Raw genomic sequence first — 18,794 nt, 5'->3', positions numbered from 1 at the left:
TCTTGGATAAGTGAGGTAATTCTACAGCTAGTACATGGCAACGATCGATCCACATGTTTCTTGGATAAGTGAGGTAATTCTACAGCTAATACAAGGCAATGAGCGCTGACCCCCCTGGGATGCGTGATTTTATCAGACACACACCTATCCAGGGAGCCAGACAATGCACTAAAAAGAGCCATTAAAATTCATAGCAAACAGCCAGTTCATCAGTGAGCTTCGAATCAGCCCCAATTCCCACAAAATTATAATCTAGTTAGGTACCTTTCATGTACAGTGCAGATTACAAACACAACAAAACACGTGTGGGAGAATGTGGCCTCTAAGAGGCTGACTACTACACACAAAGACATTGCATGGATCCAGGGATGTCTGCCTCTCAGGACATTCATGCACTCCCGGGACCTGTGCCGATATGTCCACTGCCCCTTCTGCATCACCAGACTGCCCCACTGCACAGGCACTGTTGGATGCCTTGGAACATGAACATAAGGACAGTGTGCCCAGAACTTGCCTTTCATACCATTCGGTATTTTATGGTTTATTATTTTATGGATTATTTCCTGGGACCCACATCATTGGGGCAATCCAGGAGGCCTGGAGCCTAATAAATTGTTTTAAGGACGCTATTTGGCTTGCCAGAAATTGTCTCATCTTGAAAAGGGAGAAGATGACCATCCAGGACTGTCGCAGGCTGATCCACATCCTACTAAGAGACTATAACACCATTGACAGTCCTGAGTAAGAGGAAGATGATTAATTTTCTGTCTCCCTCTTCTCCTTCTCCCCCTATGTGTCTGTTTATTCAATGTAACACTGTTGAATTTGTCTGCAAATTGTACAGACAAGCCTGCTTGTCTTCCTCTTCATCATTGACTGTTAGCAATGGAGCACTCGTCTTTGGGTGTAAATTAGATTCTACACTTATTACTGTAAATGAAGAAAAAAAAGCCTGCAAAGACTTGTAGATTAATAAAAATGACCAAAGCATCTCTTCTGTAAGGGTTTATATATTAGACCCTACACTTATTAGTGCAAATTCAGACAAATACTGTTTAATCACTGCTAGGCCCTCCCAAAACAAGCTAACAATGGGCTTGTTAGAGTAATGGCAGAAACACACTTCAGTGCCAGGAAAGATTAATGGTGCAAGATGGAGTTGTCCTTGGGCCTTCCCACCCACCCATGTGTTGGATTTTACAAAGGACATGCACACTTGAACAAAGCAAGCACTTCAGCGACAAGGGATGCCACTTTTGTGGCTGAAGTGCTTGGTTTGTTTGGGCCCCCACTAAACCAGCTATCAATGCCCTAAAGGCATGTTAGATCAAAAGTGCTGTGAAATGAATTCTACATTGTCAAGATGTTGTCGTCATCATCTTCAGCATCATCCTCACCCTCATCAGTGTGTACATCATCACAGACTATTAATTCATCTCCGCTGGAATCCGCCATTAGAGAAGTGTCAGTACTTGGATATATTTGCCGTAAAGGCCTTACTCGTGAAAGATGTAGTTCATTTTGATGAACATCATCTTTTCCACATTTTTAGGAAGTAACCTCCTACGTCGATCACTGACAAGGTTCCCGGCTGTGCTGAAAACTCTTTCTGAGTACACACTGGATGGTGGGCAGCTTAGGTATTGCAAACCAAGTTTGTACATGGGTTTCCAAATACAGTGCTATAGTAGGATTTCAGCACTCAGAAAAATCAGCTCTTTTATAAGGGTATATATGAGACCCCAAACCCTTTGTAGTGCAAATTCAGAAACATACAGTGGTATATTAGGATTTCAGCACTCAGAAAATACAGCTTTTTTAGAAGGGGGTATATGAGATCCCAAACACCTTGAAGTGCAAATTGAGAAAAATACAGTGCTATATCAGGATTTCAGCACTCAGAAAATATAGCTTTTTTAGAAGGGGATATATGACATCACAAACACTTTGTAGTGCAAATTCAGAAAAATACCCACCTTCTTATTTCTACTCTATCACTTTGCCTGCTCTATACTGTGACCTAATCCTTCTCTGTCCCTCTCTCAAATGGCACTAGTTCGCTGTGAAGGCAGGTATTTATTTATTCCAAAACATCCGAGATCCGAAGACGTCACAATGACTTTTGCCTCGTTTTGGAATCCGAATAGGGAACCGAGCCCGCCAACTCTAATATTAAGCCCACTTTTTCGAATATGAACTAATTTAAAGAAATTTAAAGAAATGCTCAAAATGAAGACTCAAAAATATATTTGTAACCTTTAAGTAATTTTTTATTATGTATGGTGCTCAGTTTCCCATACGTTAATATATGATCATACTCAATGTAATGGATACCTTGGTAACCTGGGGGTACTTACCTGCCAAGACTTTAAATGGACAAATAAGAAGAAATGTTCACCAACCCCTGTGTTTTGGTTTTGGTTTTGGATCTAGATTAACTTCGTGTTTTGGTTTTGGCAAAACCACCCTCGTGTGTTTTGGATTTCTTTTTGGTTTTGGATCCCTATTTGTTTTCTAAAATCCATATTTGTTTTGCTAAAATCACATAATTTTACTCTTTTTTGTTCCTACATTATTATTAACCTCAGTAGCATTAATTTCCAATCATTTCCAGTCAATTTTTGTCTAGTGGCAAGAACACTACTACCCCTCCTGTTTCTGTATGAGCAATGGCACTGAGCAATGGCACTGAAGACTGGAGAGTGACAAGAACATTGCTACTCCTGTTTCTGTGTGAGCAATGACGTTGGATCTCCTGGAGAGGGAGGTACTTATGGAATCCAAAAAGTGCGAGATACAACAACGCAACAATGATGTTTTGCCTCGATTCAGATCCGAGGACGCGTGAAAGTACCGAGCCTTCTCGGATCCCTTAAGTTTGGGTTCGTTCAGTTTTCAGAAAACCGAGCCAGAGCATCTCTGCAAATAAGTGGTATGCTGAGGTTTGCTATTTTAGCTCTTTGACATATATCAGCAACACTTTACTCATTTTCTAAGTTCTGTTCACATCTGAGTTATTTTAATGTTAATTCTAATACTTTTCTTGCATTATATATGGTATTAAATGCTCATTAAAGATAGAAAGGAATACTTACAGCAAGGGAGTTCACACCATTTCTTTCTGAAATATTAACACCACATTTAATTTTGTAGAAAGCAGCATGTCCTATTTGTCCTGTGCTAATACAGATTCCATTTAAAATTCTACAGAAAAAAAGGAAACATGTATTAATGCAAATTAGGCATATTTTTCACAAGCTTTTCGCATTTCAAACCTGCTGCTTGCATTATAGAAATCCATCAGCCGGTAGAGTCTAAAGCAGCAAGTGTGAGGCAGACATGTGATGCTCACATCCAGTTATATGCCACCCCCTTTGGCCATTGCCCCCTGGCCAATTGCAAGAGCATCTGTTTCAGCCTCTTTTCTAACTCCTTTACATTCTTTTAGAAGTAGTTGAAAGTTAAGAAGGGCACAAGCAAAGTGTCTAAAGCATGCATTAGCATCCAAGCATTTTCAATAGTTTCTTAAATGCATAATGTATTTTTTGCTGTGTCCAAAAGAGGCTCTACTGGGAGTTATGGTGATGTCTAGCTTATGCCAACCCCTTGACCAATGATTTGGAGTAAAGTCCTAGATACCAAGACAGCATCACTACAGTACATTAACAGTACTTGTTAATTACTTGGAAATTTTTAGACTAATACCCATGGATGTAGCAAAAAATATTAAAATCTATACCCTCACCATATTCATAAAATAGCCATATACCAATCACATGAGCTCATGAACCAATGAACTTTAAGGGGCAGATTCAGTTCTCCACGGGTAAAGCATTGTTACTATGATTTTTGTTCATGGCTCACAGAGCTGCAAGCAAAAATCAGCGGAGACATTACCGTAGCAACATTAATAATTTACAGCTATTACCGTAATAACGGTAATAGTGCACAGCCCGCATTGTTCAAAAGAACAAAGCAGGGAATTGAATCTGCAATTACAATTAAACTATATTGCTGATAAAAAAATTAAATAACACTTTTCAATGTTAAAACAGATGAGCCACATCCAAAAAAGTGTTGTATCCAGTGAGTAAAAGTTAATTTAGAGGATAAATACTTCTAAAAGTGTAATTTGTACTTGTGAAAGGAAATTCCTTGCCAAGAAACTTGGAAGTGAGACATGCTTGCAAAATCCCTTATCTCCACTGTACCATTGCCTCCAATCATTTATTGATGCTTGGTTTAGATGTTGTTCATTCCTATATTGTCCAGCCGGTCCTCTTAGATACGAATCTCCACTTGTACTTGTGTGGACTTGTCAGCTTAGATAAAATCCACTGCATTGGGTGTCGACAGATTTAATATACATGTAGCTCACTGCCAGCAAAATTCAAAGAGCTCTTCAGAGGATGTAGCAGTGTAGTAGTCTCGATGAACACTTTATTTCCTTGCGCGTTTCATCGCTTTGAGGCAATTTCATCACAGGAATCATAACAGCCTACTACTCACTGTGTTTACATCGAAACAATTAAAACATTAATTGGCAGCATCAGCTGCAGTCACTTAATCACAATCACAAATCTTGCTCAATACACACAAGCTCTTATTTCATGACAATATTTCCTGGTTGTAAAGCAAACTATGTAAAGCAAATTTATTTTAGCAACAATGTTGTTTAACTTTTTATGCTAGGTTCATTGATTCATGAGCTCGTGATTCGTGTATGTTTAGTTTTAGAATATGTTTTAGTTATATATTTTAATAAATATTTTTTGTTACATTCATGGATATTAGTCTAAATATTTTCAAGTAACCAGCAAGCACTGATAATTTCTTATATGCATGCTATCATAAGAGATACTCCAACTACAACACATAGCAGAATGAATTGATTTACACAGTCTCAGCTCTATTTGTAGATGATCATTTCTGCAGAATGTGATAATTATAAATACAGTATAGAATACCATTCTGCGGAACGGCAAAGCAAAAGCAGAACCCGAAGGGTAGATCTTTGAAGCACAACTTTGACCTGATCTGCCGCAAAACTCCATTTTCACATAATTTCCCTATTAATAAAATATGAAGATTTGGAGCGAGTGAATATGCCGCAATTATTGTGACCCTTTAAAGACAGAGCTCACATAATTTTAAAGGAGAATGGCAAAACCACTGGAACATGATATCTGCTCAGCAAATACTGTAGAATCTATCCTGTGATTCTTTTATAGTGCCAAATACAGTAAAGCTTTTAGATGTCTATTTCTGTCAATTCAGGTGTAGGAAAATGGACATCATAATATAAACAATTAAAGAGGTTATACACAGAGCCTGAATAAGGGTTCAGGCCACTCTAGGCTAATACGCTTGTAGCGCCCCTCACCATCCACGTCAGACTCCTATGTGTCAGGTAAAAACAAACGTATCCTTAATTTAAATTCTGGCTTCCTTCACTCCCCAAGAATGTCTATGTTCACATGTGTTTGAAACTCAGCTCCACTTTTTTAAACGGGTCACGGCAGTCTTTGTTACTCATTTAATTTTCATTAAAATCAGCAGAACAGAGGCATGAATGAGCGCTACTAAGGGTGAAGATATGAAGGTGGAGGGGACTGTCACGCCCATGGCCGGATTAAGGGGGGGCACAGGGGGCACGTGTCCTGGTCCCCCCTCTCTCTGAGGGCCCCCCGCCGCCGCCGACTGGGAGGAGAGAAGCTGCTGCACATGTGCAGCAGCTATCATTCGGCGATCTGAAGAAGTACAGCAGCCGCGGTGCTGCTGTACATGTGGGCTGTTGCTAAGGATTTGGTCCGTGCGGAGGGGGAGGGTTTGTATTGATGAGAGGTGCGCACCTGGGGGGGGGGGGTGACTCACAGGCGCAGAAACAGGAGAAAGGCTCAGTCAGTGCTGAGACATTGTGTGAGTTGTAGCTCAGAAGTAGCAGACATGGAGTTGGTACCAATGGAAATTAACCCTGCAATGCTGAACAAATTGATGACAAAAGATGGTGGATGTCTTGTGTTTTGAGAATTAATATCTAAAAACTCTTTCACACTCAGTCTGTGCGGTGCTTCTCCTCTTCCCAGCCAATAACAAAGATAAACTGAGTTTTGGTGAGTATTCTGCATTGAATAACTTTCTAAAAAAATCTGCTGATGCTTCTTCCAGTGACAGGGCAAAACTCCTGGAGGAAAATGAGACCCTACAGTCTGCACACAAGTGTTGCAAATGAGGGACAGTGCAGGGTAAACAATGAGGAACATTTCCACTTTATAGACTTCACCGTTGTGAACAGACACCTCTATGAGCTTGATGGGTTAAGTCCAAAACCAATTGACCATGGTACTACCTCTGAAGAATCCGTACTGGAGGATGCAGCTAAAATCTGCCGTCAATATACTGAGCGAGAAAAAGAGTAATGTCGTTTTTCAGCAGTGGCTCTCGTCAAAACTGCATAGTTCAGTTAACATTGCAGTTTTACTTTACCAGTTCAGCAACTTGCCCACTTATTGCTCCAGAAAAATGTGTTCGAAAACTGCTTTTCAACTTGTGTTCTCTACTGCGTAGAAAGCTTTTGCTGTGGCTCAGTGCTTTACAAACTTTCACCTTAGTGGGGCCTATTAATTTAAGGTGAGTTGATGGGACCTTTAATTAAATGCTGTGCTGGTTTTGGGACTAATAATTTATTATTCAATTTGGGTCTAAGTTTGGGGAGAAGAAGGGCTAATTTATTAAACGTGAATATGAAATATTAATTGTCAGCAATGGTTGTGCGAAATGGGTTTATTTGTTACATGTGAATGCTATTAATTTATTGCTGGGCTGTTTTGTGGGGAGAGAAATAGTTTTTTTTTTTTTATTAAATGTGTATGATATTAATTCAATGTCAGGGCTAGTTGGGAGAAACAGTTCTATTATTAAATTTGCATACTATTAATTTTATAAAATTTTATATTCAGGCCTATTTGCAGGGAGGGATGCCTACTTATTAAATGTGGGTGCTATTGATTTAATGCCAGGGCTGTTTTAGATTTTCACGAACATTCCAGGATCTACACAAGTAACAACTGAGTTTAAGACACCAACAACCACAGGTGATGAAAGTGACAAGAGCAGGTAGGAGAGAGCAGGACAGTCTGCCAACTGTCCTGAATCTGGTGGAGCAGTCCCAAATTTGGGTGACTGTCCCGCTTAGTCAGGATTTGGTCCAACTACAAGGACAGTTGGGAGGTATGTCCCGCTTCACACTATACTACTGGTGAAGGCAGAGTTGCCTGCACCTAATAGTAGTGCACACAGTATTATCTGTGTATTTGTCTAAAATTATAGCCATAGTACACTTTAAGGGCCCCCCTGTCTAAAGTGCCCCGGGCCCCCCCAGAGCCTTACTCCAGCTCTGGTCACGCCTGCGACCATCGCCATGCTTGTCTCTCTTACTTGCTTATCTTTAAGCGACTGGCCAAGCAGGACTCATTGTATTCAGCCTTTACCATGGGAATGCATCAAGATTAAAACAGCACATTTCATTTTCTTTCATGTTTTCTGTTTATTTTATGGAACAACTATTCTTTTTTATTTTAAAATGAATTTCAGGTTATACCTCCTCCTGTCACAATTTTGCACCTTCCAGTAGCCTTGTGCCCTAGGCTGCAGCCTTGTCAATAATCATGAACTTATCATCCACCTAAGCAGCCTGAAATGGCAACAAGAGGATTTGCCAACTTTCAGTTGGTAGCACTTTTAAGATGTCCAAGCACTCTGTTGGGCAACATGTGATAAAATAAAACAAAATATGACAAACATAGCACATGTACAGTATATTGTAACAATGCTTACATGACTGTATGATAAAATCCAGGGTATTACACATCACACCATACAACATAAGTACTGTACAGCAGCAAAATATACATCATCAACAAACTGACATATAAGGATATATATAATGTAAATAAACATGCATATACAAAATAAATGTATATAACTAACTACAGTATAGGCAATGTCACCTTTTTAACATGATTCCACATTCACTTCACAGTAGTGATAGTACTCATTTAAGAGGTTAAGCATTTCAATTACTTTTGAATTTGGTTGTAAACAAACTTCAAAGAAAAATCTTCAAATGCTTCTATGGTAATGTAAATTCATTTTAGAAATACAATTATTGCTTCAGGTAATACACTGTTTTCTCAGCGTTGCTTTATGTAAAATAGTTCAATAATAATGGTTATGCTCCTGGTTCTTCCATCATTCTAGCTCTTTTGACTTTATGTTCCTGAATTCTCTATGTGTCCTAAATATGTTATGGTAATACGGTGTCAATCTTGTGTGCTACAGACCCATGTTTCCACTCCGTGGATCACATTATTGAAATCACTCTGACACTCTATCCCCTGTGGCTGTTTGAGGATGTACATTATGATGAAAGTGTTACTCACAAGTTGTATTCCACTTAGAGTTTGAATGATGGTTGGTTAGTCTGATCAGTTGACACCAAACATTGACATCTGAAATTACACATATTGAGCCACAGCCTTTACCAGCATGCACTGGCTGAGATGTGTTAATTACACTTAACCAAAGTTCTACTAAATACATAAGAGGTCATTTATGAAATGTATCCAATGCACACCATAAAATGAGGACCATAAAACCATAAAAAGTGCACCATAAAACACCTTGGTTTTGCACTGGTGGACCTTGATGGTCCACCCTCTTTAGTCATTAAAATCTAACACACAGTTTTTCTTATTGGTTGAAAATCCCATCAAATTTGTACTGGTAAAATTTATTCTGACAATAAGTAAGCCTGCATAACCCAATGGCTTGGTTTTATGTGTCATATAGTGATATACGATTTGATCTTACAATTTCCAGGCACCAGTATGACAGGGGCCTCAATGATTAGGTTCTCAAACTGACTATAAGCTGTCCTCGTCCCTCCCACTTCAAACTTGCCCAGACATTAACATTCAGGATTTAGCTGAGTGGAATATGTTGTGCGACTATTAACAATAGAATGCTATGATGGGCTTTCTTAGCCCCCACCCACCTCACCACCGTTTCTGATTGGCTTTCTAGCCCCACCCACTTCATCACCTGGTTGTCCTTGTGCAACCAGGTTTGCAGAATGGAGTGCTCTGGTCAAACACACCTAAATATTGTTACTTTTACCTATACATATAGGAAGGCCTATCTAATGTAGAATATGCTGCTTTAGAAATATTGCAATAAATTGCTTATAAAACTTTCTTTATATGGTGTTAAGTTTACAAAAGGCACACTGATAATATTCAGGTAAAGACTAAATGAGATGCAGAATCACCACTCTATATTGAAACAGCTTCAGAATCTGTTTCAATTTACCAATACATGCCGGCTTCACAGTTTGCTTTTGGTTTTAGGGGAGATGTGAGAGTGGTACTCATGCTTTCCAGGCTGTTATCTTAGTGGACCACACATCTTCACAGGCTCTTGTCATAGGTTTCCAAGTGAGGCAGATTTAGAACAAGTGGATATCAGCTTTTTATCCGATGTGATAGAGCGTATATGTATTCTTGTAGTACAGAAGCATTGGCTGTGTGCAATGCGCTGAGAGATTTTCTTCTCACAAGATTACTGTGGCAATGTTTGGCTTTGATCAGGAAGGCTTTAGTAGTATATCCAAAAACGCATTACTATTTCTCATTTGTTCTTCTGATCTTTGTTCATTGTTATGTTTCCAGCTGTAATGTAAAATTAAATTGTTATTAAGGTAGAATGTACACAATGATCTCTTACAAAAAGCTACATACACGGAAAAAAAAGAAACTGTAGATATTCTGTATAGGAGTGTGGCAAGAAGTTATAGATAAAACTAAAAACTTGATAGACAGAATACCAGAATTAGTTATGAATTACCCTATTTTAATGTGAAAAGTCATCCCTAGGTATAGCATATACTGTTGGGGGAAAGCATTATGGAAATGGTTTAGATCAGTGTTTCTCAAACACAGTCTTTAGGACCCCTAACAGTGCACGTTTTCCAGCTGACAATGGAAATAATTATCCCACCTGTGGATCTGTTACAATGTGTTAGTCAGTAATGAATACACCTGTGATGTGATTCACCACAAAACTTGTTAACGAGCCACAACTCCAAGCACTTCTGGGAGAATTTGTGAGCTTTCTGGACATAACCAATGGGGTGCGTCTAGCTCTACCTATGGGTGTATCTAGGGCTGTGTAGTGCTGCCCAGAAGCATGTCCAGCACCACCAGGTGGAAGCTATAGTGCAGTGCTGCCAGAGGTGGTTTTTATGTATAATATATATATATATATATATATATATATATATATATATATATATATATATATATATCACCAGAGGCTGTATAGTGTAGAAGGTCTGAATGTCTGAATGGAAAATAGCGGGGTTGCATTAAATTAGTAGCAGTTCATGGCTGAAATAAGCAAACAGGCAAAAGCATGTACCTTCTGTTATTCACTTGATTAATGGTTGCATTGGTGGGTTTGAGTTTTTCAAAAATTTAGTATAATTTATAAAAATCCAAACTTAAGCAAAGTGAATTTACATCCATACACCGAGCTGTAGGCATCTCAAAATTCGAGCAGGTTTACGCCAAACACACATCACCCACACTTGCGTCCCACTTGTGCCCATGTTTTTATCCATTTGTTTTATGTGCAATAAATGTATTCCCTATTAGGCATAAAAAATGTTAAAAGATATCACTAATACAGCAGAAACAACACCCCACGTCTTGTACGGAAAATATAAATGGTTTGCTTAGCCAAGCACACAAAAGCATAATATATGTCCTGAGACGAAGAAAGCACCAATCAACGTCAGCGGTGCAATCGCCACCTCCTGATAATTATACTGCTTCCTAAGATGTATACGCATCTTTTTCCCAGTCTGCATCTGTTCGCAATTGCGCAAACACTCCCTTGCTGTACTTTATCTTAGTTAGATTGTCCCGGACCTGCCTTTCTAGGCACAGGCTGGCATATGTGGGAGAAATACCAAAATCTTCATGAGTGCTTATGAGTGCACCCACTTTTTGGGCATGCACACAGTGATTTGACATAAGATCATACTTGCCAACCTTTAATACATTTCTTCCGGGAGCTGCAAGGGGGAGGTGGACGTATAGGGGGCGGGGCCTCGAAAATCGCGCCATTTTAGCCCCGCCCCCGTGATGTAATTACGCGAATCGCGTCATTTTACAGCGGGGGCGGGGCCAAACGCCACGATTCCCGGTGAATCGCGGCGTTTGAACCGATTTCTGCCCACTTCACTAGGAAGTGGGCAGATCAGGGAGATTGCCAGACTCTCCCGGGAGTCCGGGAGACTCTCGCAAAATGCGGGAGTCTCCCGGACATTCCGGGAGAGTTGGCAAGCATGCATAAGATACAAAATGCAAACTGGCGTAGTACCCTGCATCAGCTCCAAAATATGTACAGCATGTTTCATTCAGGTTCAAATAAATGTTCTTGACTTTAACTACTCATTTTTATGTTGCTACTGCGTCTTTTCATTAGTCTGGAAAGGCTTTGCACCAAGAGAGCACTTCACATAAATATTATAAACTACTTCTATATTCTCCAGCCAGGCTCCCCCACATCCAGTTTACTTTAGCTTCTCCCTAGCAATTTCCATTATTCCCTCAATTTCCTCAATAAAATGGAGGTCAGGTCCCATTACTTTTCTGAATAATCAATTCATATCTATATTCTGAGATGCTGGCAGCCTCAAGGCATTACCCTTATTGATTGCACATGTATATACATTAAGTAGTGGTAGGCAGCTGCACATTTCAAAAGTCAAAGATTTTTTTCATTCTAAAATGAACATGTTTTAAATAAATAAAGCAATAAATGAATATAAAAATAACATAATAAATGTCAATATATAAAAGAGCAATGAAAATGTACTTACTAGTAATATAAGATTGTGCTGACTTTTTGTTCCCTGATATATGCACATATTGCCCTGTACTTACCCAGATTCACTTGCCTGTGTGACATTGTGTCATCGTGTGAGTGACATCGCATCATCACATGCACACAAGCGTATGAACAAGCCTGCGGTTCAGAAGGCAGAGGATCCGGAAAGCTAGCCTACGTGGGAGCTGGGTGGTCTCCCAATATTCCGGGAGTTTGAGCAAAGTACATCCACTTTATCTGTGAATTGCTTATTAATAGAATCAGGGAACAATTTACAGTGACTGACTGCCATTGTCATAGAATAAAGTACAGTTCAACATCAGTAATTCAGTATGTAGTAGCAGCTGTTTTATGACTATCCTTATTCTCAAACAATGATCTACTCTAAATATATAATTAATAATAGCAAACAGCACCACTCTTCATTTGGAAAACGTACATCTAAACAAAACTTTGAGATTTAACAATCTTTGAGTAAGTAATAAAATATAAAAAATTTCAAATTGAATATACAATTGGCAAATGAGGAAAATAATAATTTTTGTTTGATTTTGTAGTTTTTAACAATTCCCTAGTAAATAAAATATATATTTCCATATTACATTTACTACTGATAAGACAATAGAACTATAGTTTAATTAATGCCTTTTTTCTTAAATGTATCTATTGTACGTAGGCTGTTACGCATCCCGTGCTGACAACATCATCATGCTTATCTGGATCAGGCATAGGCAATCTGTTGTTCTCCATCTGTTGTGAACTGCAAGTCCCAGCATACCCAGTCACTGGGACTTCTAGTTACACACCATTTAGTTTGACAAGTTGTGCTCTGGAGATGGCCCTCACTTACCATGAGTTACACAGAGCTGGACGTGAGGAGACGTAAGAAATGACATTAGAGGGTCAGCTATTTAGTACACGATTCACTGGTCACATACTCAGGCATTCAAAGCAGACACTAGCACATCAGTCACCCAGTAAGTGTCAATTACAGGTGGGGTTTGGACCCAGGGGAAAGCTGGCAAAATGTAGCCCGGGGGCAAGACTCAACTCAGCAGTCTATTTTAAAGGAAAAAATATGCAGGTGGCCCAGTTACCCAGCTTGAGGTATCCCATTATGGGACCGGCCCAGGGGGCAGAAGTCCCCCAGCCCAGCCAGCCCTTGGTTGGACCTGACCAGGATATTTGTGCAAGACAGCGCTAGTGTAGGTGATATGAGTGGGGTCAAATCACACCGCCACACTGTGCACTGACCACTGCTTCTCTATCTACCTATGCATCAAGAAAATGTTTCTTGGGAATCTGGGATGTCGCCCACTATTTTGGGAGTCTCATAGACATTTCAGATGATTTGGCAAGTCTTCATTAATGCTAAACCAATCAATATTTTTGAAAAAACAAATCTGAAAGCTGAAACTAATAAAGGAAGGTTCCACAGCGGCAGAACGCAGGATTTTGAAGTGATGGTTTTACTCTTTCCATCATGTGCAGTTCCTAGTATATCGTCAAAATCAGAAATGGCAGAATGTTTTTATGGGGGCAGTTATAAAATCAAAATGTGGGCCTACTGCTTCTTATAAGTATAATTGCTGACTTTTTTGACCAGGAGTGGAAGTCCAAATGACAAGTGCATGGGACATAACAACATGATACGCATCATCACAGCCCCTCACTGCATAGTGTCACTATTCATATCATTGTGTAGTGGGGAAAGTGTGCAGGATACGGGAGGGTGGTCATTCTGGGAGAGTTTGGTTATAAGATAGCCAGCTAAATAGGACCATTTTTGTGCTGTGTGACTTCATGTTTCGGACGATATCTTTTGTGACTCTTTATTACAAAAGCTAAAGTGGTATGTGCCTTTTCTCAACTAGTATAGTACCTGCTGTATCTCAAGTCCAATCCTTTGCATAAAAGGCTTTTGGCTACTGAAACAAACATTTAGAGACCAATGTGCACGGGGTGGAATGGGTCATGTATGTAAATTGTGAGCTGTGGTGTTAAGTACCAATTTTTAATTGAGTAGATCTTGAGGCTAATATTGTAGGGGAAATTAAACATGCTTGGGATAGACTATAAGGCAGGGGACCCCTTAACCCCCAGGTTAAGGGATCCATGGACCCCTTAACCTGGGGTCCATGGACCCCTTGGGATCCATAGATGGTTGGCAAGAAAACTACATCTTTATCTTAACGAACTTCTAACTGAAAATTTGCATTTCCTTTAATTATGAATTTTGGCAACAAACCAGAGTATTAGTATTAGTAGTACCTGTGACTTTTTCATATCATATTTGGTGCAGATAGAAGTGAAGGCTGCAAAAAGGGATACATAGACTTTACTAGACTGACAAAGGGGGTCCATGGCACAAAATTTAAAAATCTCTGCTATAAGGCTATCCTATATCTGAAAAATCTAAGGATCATATAGTGTCTAGGGTCTCTAGGACTAAAAAAGGGCAGACTAGATGGACTTATCTGCAGTCACATTTTATGTTAAATTCTACCTTTAGCATTGGTGTGTCATACACCGCCAAATAATGATTTATTGGTACTGGATTTTCTCATTTTGTCTAGGGATGAGATTCTGATTTCAAAGGACCCTGACCTTCTGCTATCAGCTCTGCATTGTCCATTTGAATCACACAACTGGGTCTCTGTTTGTGGTTACAGTTTCGTAAATCAGTTGTCCTATAAGTGGTTTAAAAATGAGGAGAGGATAACATGAGGACAGTGTTTTAGATTGCCACAATATTCAGAATCTATTGCATATTAAAGCAAGGATATGCTCAGTCACAGTTCCGACTGAGCAGCATGTGGTTTATGGTGTGACAGGAAAACAGTGTTTCCCATGCACTTTCATGTTGTACTAACTGAGCATATTCTCACTTAATATATGTTGCGTTTTATTTAATCAGGCATACACACATCCGTATTCAACTCTGAAGATACGTCTGTTGATGAATACAGGTCTAGGTACGCTATGCTCTAACAGACATAATGCAGGATACGTCCAATACATATGTGAAATATAAGTTCCCAGAAGAACACACAGAAAAAAAAGTATTCAAAGATTGTCATCTGTTAATAATATAGTTGGTAATGAAAAAAATGTTTACAACAAAAAAACTTTCCCCCCCCATGAAATATGTATCCTGGTGTTATCAGTGTCTACTGTACATAAAATACATTTTTACAGTTTCTCCTGATTGCAGACAAATGTTCTAACATTCATACTCGACCTTCATCATTATCACTCAGCACTTACGCCTGCCCTGTAGCTCGTGCAAATGGTACGACCATACTTACCTACTTTCTGTATTCTGATTCCGGGAGATGGGCATGACTGGAGGGCGGGAGGGGGCGGGCAGGGCAAGACAAATCGCGTCATTTTAGCCCCGCCCCCGTGCCGAAAATGACGTTTTGTCGCGGGGGGGGGGGGGGGGAAATGCCGCGATTCTGGCTGAATCGTATCATTTAGCGGTGGCTGCAGCGGGATGCGGGAGATTTGCCAGCTCTCCCGGGAGATTGACCTGAATTTCGGGAGTCTCCCGGGCATTCCGGGAGAATTGGCAAATATGGGTACGACTGAAAAATACGTACCTTTAGAGGGCCAAAGCCTGAATTGGGCTCTGCTGCATGTGCTTGAATTTGGCACACCCTTACTGTAGAATTACTATTTGCATATGGCTGTTCCCTTCCACGTTCCACCCTTGACATTGTAGGCTGTTGTGAGTGTCTTTCGCTTTGCCCGATACATGTAAGAGAATACCGCTGTTGATAACATCGCTTTCATCCACAATAACTCTGTCTTTGCATGGGAAAGACTATTTATCAACTATACAAGTAATTTTTTCTGTTAGTTTAATCAAAGGGTTCTAATAATCAGGCCCTAATCTATGCGCAAATGTCTGTTTCCACATGGTTTAGGCATTTTTAAGTAAAGTGGCCTTTTAACAATTCTGAGATATCTCCTGCATTAGGAAAATTACTGCACAATCCAGCAGTGCCCATAATACTCAGTGGGGACTGCGGTATGGGCAGTTTTCAGAGCTTGAACCCAATGGCTAACACCATCTGAAGATCAAACCTATGGAGAGAACACCGCAGGTGAGAGATGTTCAGATCCCACTCTGGCAGCTAACGACCTATGACCTCTGCGCATGCCTGACCCGAGAGGTCATCCGTAATCGCTGACAGATGTTAACTAAAGGGGCAGAATTGCGATTAATAGAAAATAAGCCCCATAGGATGCTAACAGATGCTGCAAATTATTTTTTTTCAAACTGTTTTTTAAATGAATGGTGTTAATACTAATTTTATGTGAGGGAGGTATTTATACTATAAATTTTATACCTGTCATATTTTCAATATAAATTTTTTTTTTTTTTAAAAATATATTTTTTTAAACAATCATATTGGATGCTCAGCTGCTGATAAGCTAATAATAAATTTCATCAATAAGTGACCTTTTTTTTAAAAATTGACATATTTGGAACGATAACATGCAATATGATAAACAGAGCCCTTATTGCATATTGGATGGCTGCTATGTCAAAATGTCTCAACAAACATTTCCATTCATGTAGTCTTTTCCATTTATTTAAGAACCAACACCATGCTGAGTGGAATTACTACTTAAAGTTGTGTTGCCGAAATGCAGAATGTGAATGAATCCTTCCTGGAATAGCCATCATTTTGATAGGTGGGCTTTTTTTGGAGGTGAAAAGAAAACCTGGTTTTCATTTTGATAAAATTTTAGGTTGAAAACCTCCTTCTGCTTTCTCTCCCAGTTGGAGGGAACAAAGTCAGAAACATCAAATTGTTATTTCTGTATCTGGTGCAGTATTTTAGTCTGTCAAAGGCGCTGTACCCAGTGGTGATGGAAAACAATGCCTGTTAAAAATGAAGATAAACACTTGTATTTTGTCTTCGCTTTTAAAAGAGCAGTCGAATGGTGTTCTTAAAATTATCCTGCAGCATATAGTATTATGGACTTAATGAGCGCTCCCAAAGAACTACACTATATTGTACAGAGTGTTAAAACTCTTGAATGCTGCATGCAACATTAGCAAATGCTTGTCAGAAACATTGTGTGTACAAGTCTATTCATCTGCATATTTTTGGAGGAAATGTGAGGGTTAAAGTGCAACTAGCAGGTTTTAACAATGCGCACTGAATGCTTGATTTCAATGCCCATGTGTATAAGCTCTTAGGAGAAATATTTTGTTATGTTACAGTAATGCCCCCTGCGGGGAAACAGGGACAGACGCAACACAAAAGAACTTACCTTGAAAACGATGGTCACCTCCAGTCCACTTCCGATATCCCAGCTGCGATCCAATCCCAGCAGATCCGCAGCCGCAACCCCTGTCACCTCCAACCACGTCCCTCTAGGAAAGAGACAAAGATTACGGCCGTTCCTACCAGGTAAGGGCTGTCCGAGAATACGGCAACGAACAAGGACACTCTCAGTCCAAGCCCACTTGCCGCCTCCTCGCTTTGCTCTTGCCAAGACGCGGGGGACTACAGGCACTTAAGACCAGGACTAGTCCGAGGACTAATCCCGCCTCAAGTACCTCACACACCTGCCGGTGAGGGCCTAACCGAAAGGGGGAATCAAGCGTGATACTCACCGGGACACTCCCACTTCCGATCCGGCTCTCCTGCACCTTCCCGACTCCTGCGGATGACAAGAACACACAGCCTCCCTCTACGCTCTCAGTGAGACTAAGATGGCACCCACAAAACTGGACTGACTACAACAGCGACCCGACCCTAACAACGTTCTAATGGTCGGCAACGCAACTAAGTCAAACCACTATGACTAACTAGGTGTGGTGCACTAACGGAACTGCTCACTTACACACTACGGGGAACACCAGCCGGTGTTCACGGACTATACCGGAGGGCGGTTCCTAACCCCCTCACCCAGGTCTAACCAAGGAGACTGTCTCCTTACGATGGGGTCACCCACGGACCCTAAGGACCGGCTGCTTGAAGCCCGGCTGAGGCTCAGTGGAACAGCACACTAACCCGCGGGCCGACTGCCGCACGGAACAGCCGATCGAACTGAACCGCCCGACTGCCTGTACTCGGGTATCTCACACGTGTCCTTACGTCCGGAACCACAGGTCCACCTGCACGGAACTGGCCTTGGGGACCCTCAATCAGAACCACGGCCGCCCCTGGAACTGCCTCAAGGTGTGCTGCACTGCCACCAACTCACTCAGCCACCAACTCACTCAGCCACCCCCTCTAGTAACCAGTGTGACCCCGGGGACCTAAGGGACAGGAAAACTACTTGTGGTCTCCCCTGACTATGTGTATGCTGGTAACTACACTTGTCCCCACAGCACGGGTTAGCACAGAACAACACAGGAACAGGAGCCTACCTTTAATGGGGGCCTGACGTCTTGCCCCTGGACACAATTAGGTAGCACACCCAAAATACCGTAATTCAACAATACCTGCCGCACAGACAGAATACAATATACAGTACTTTGTAAGCTACTTACCAGAGCACACCGCTGCTAGCCAACCAGCCGGTTGCTACAGCACCACAGGAGCCTCCGCTCTACTGTACCTCCTAACTACGTGTGCTCACCTCACACAGGACCGCACCTACACTCACGAGGCTCTCACGCCTCTATCACACCACCACCAGGGCCTTCTGCCCTTCACACCATGGGCCTCTGGCCCAGTTGCACACAGAGCCTTGTGCTCTGCTTAATGGGCCTCAGCCCCCTCTCTACCTCTGAGCCCACTAACTAGGGCCTTGTGCCCTGCTACCTAGGGGTCCTAGCCCCTGCCTACTGAGGCCTGTGGCCTCCCTGACTAACT

The 18,794-nt window shown here is 40.9% G+C and overlaps 1 protein-coding gene and 1 pseudogene across 1 annotated transcript in view; both read left to right on the top strand.

Moving 5' to 3' along the window:
* Positions 1–18,794, top strand: part of TMEM132C (transmembrane protein 132C) — a 428,959-nt gene that overhangs the window by 87,066 nt on the left and 323,099 nt on the right. The gene's annotated exons all lie outside the window — the stretch shown is intronic.
* LOC142108816 (ubiquitin carboxyl-terminal hydrolase isozyme L1-like) lies at positions 5,916–6,458 on the top strand (annotated as a pseudogene).

Source organism: Mixophyes fleayi, chromosome 1 (genome assembly GCF_038048845.1).
Source record: "Mixophyes fleayi isolate aMixFle1 chromosome 1, aMixFle1.hap1, whole genome shotgun sequence".
Classification (NCBI taxonomy): Eukaryota; Metazoa; Chordata; class Amphibia; order Anura; family Limnodynastidae; genus Mixophyes; species Mixophyes fleayi.
Note: the sequence above shows the minus strand (reverse complement) of the source record. Positions and strands in the feature narration are given on the sequence as shown.